Here is a 1,746-nt window from a genome sequence, read left to right on the forward strand (position 1 = left end):
TTCCCCACACTGTGAGTCATGGTGGAGTCATCCTTGACTCAAAATGCTTCCTACATGACTTTTCAGTGATTCAGCTCGCCTTCCGATATATGAGCACAAATAAACGGGACTGCTAACTTGAAATAATTATACTAAAAGTCCATTGCTTCGCTTGCAAATGAAATCCAGTTGGTTTATCAAAGAATGAGCCAGTGTGCTAGTGTCACGAGAACAGAGCCGCTGAGGGCTAACCCACAGCCTGGTCTGGAGAACAAGTTCCAGGCTGGTCTGCGCTACATGGTGAGACCCTGTTTCAAAAAAAAGAAAAAAAAAAAAAAAACCTAAATAAATAAAATAGAGAGAGGGCGTTAACAAAGGTGTGTTTATTTAAACTGAGTTTCCAGCTAAAACATTGCTTCTACAAGACTTGTCCTTTTAAAAGCAGAGTATCAAGTTTTATTAGAAGGTAGAGCCGGCTCCTCACACCTAGCACCCCCACTAGGACTACTGTCTTTAGGAGATTTGGGCTCTAACCACTTTGTTCTCTTGCTGGGTTTCTTTGGCCAGTTTTTAAAAATACAAGTGGCTTTACATTTGCATGTCATCCTTGGGCAGGGCCGTGCTAGTCTTCTCTGTGTACTCTTTCTATTTTAGGGTATGTGCTGCCCCTCTTGGGGCACTCTACTGTTAAATGCCGAGTCTGACTATGTCGCCCAGATTAGCCCTGAATGCCTGGGCTCAAGAAATCTCTTTGCATCAGCCACCGAAGGTGCTGGAGCCACAAGTGTGCACTATTGCACCTGGCCTTAATAGACAACTGTTCAGCGACATGGGGCACACCTTTAATCTGCACACTTGGGAAGTAGAGGCAGGTGGATCTCTGTGAGTTCAAGGCCAGCCTGGTCTATAGAGCGAGATCCAGGACAGCTCATGGCAGATGTTGATCAGTAATACACATAAAGGGGACTGGAGAGATGGCTCAGAAGGTTAAGAGCACTGGCTGCTCTTCCAGAGGTTCTGAGTTCAATTCCCAGCAACCACATCTATAATGAAATCTGGTGCCCTCTTCTGGTGTGCAGGCATACATGCAGGCAAAACACTGTATACATAATAAATAAATAATTTTTTTTTAAAAAAAAGTAATACACATAAAGGGAGAAGAAATCGACACACCCTCTTTGATGTCCCAGGCGCTCTTAGCCCACTTTGCTGGATGTATTCAGGTTCAAGGCAGGTGTCCCCAAGAAGAGCTGCACAGCAGCCACCAGCCCCTGCACAGCTGCCAGAACAGCCTGGCTAGAGAGTTGTGTCCCCACCCCAGACCCCAGGACTTTGCCAGCCTTGGAGAGGAGGCAGGAGGATCAGGGGTTCGGGGCCATTCTGAGCTACAAAGAGGCCAGCTGGGGATACCTGAGACTCTATCTCAAAAAAGTGGGGGTGGGGTGGGGACAACACATTTAGTTTAGGGAACTTGCTTTGGTTTGTGTTGTCTCAGAAGCTACAGAAACTTTATATTATAGTTTGGTTGATCCACAGTGGTGTCGAGGCTGGAGAGATGGTTCAGTGGTTAAGAACACTGGCTGTTCTTCCAGAGGACCTGGGTTCGATTCCCAGCACCCACATAGTGGCTCACAACTGTCTGTAATGGAATTCGATGCCCTCTTCTGGTGTGCTGACGTATCTGCTGACAAAGCCCCTGTATACAGAACATTCATAAATAAATAAATCTTTGTTTGTTTTCTTGGTTTTTTGGTGTTTGGAGACAGG

General features: G+C 46.0%; 1 non-coding gene across 1 annotated transcript; it reads right to left on the bottom strand.

Annotated features, from left to right (window-relative positions):
- Positions 1-551: 551 nt before the first annotated feature.
- Positions 552-659, bottom strand: LOC118586437. The gene has a single exon (XR_004945325.1). It is a non-coding gene; the product is annotated as a U6 spliceosomal RNA (small nuclear RNA).
- Positions 660-1,746: the final 1,087 nt, after the last annotated feature.

The sequence above is a fragment of the Onychomys torridus genome, chromosome 6, assembly GCF_903995425.1.
Source record: "Onychomys torridus chromosome 6, mOncTor1.1, whole genome shotgun sequence".
In the NCBI taxonomy this organism is placed as follows: domain Eukaryota; kingdom Metazoa; phylum Chordata; class Mammalia; order Rodentia; family Cricetidae; genus Onychomys; species Onychomys torridus.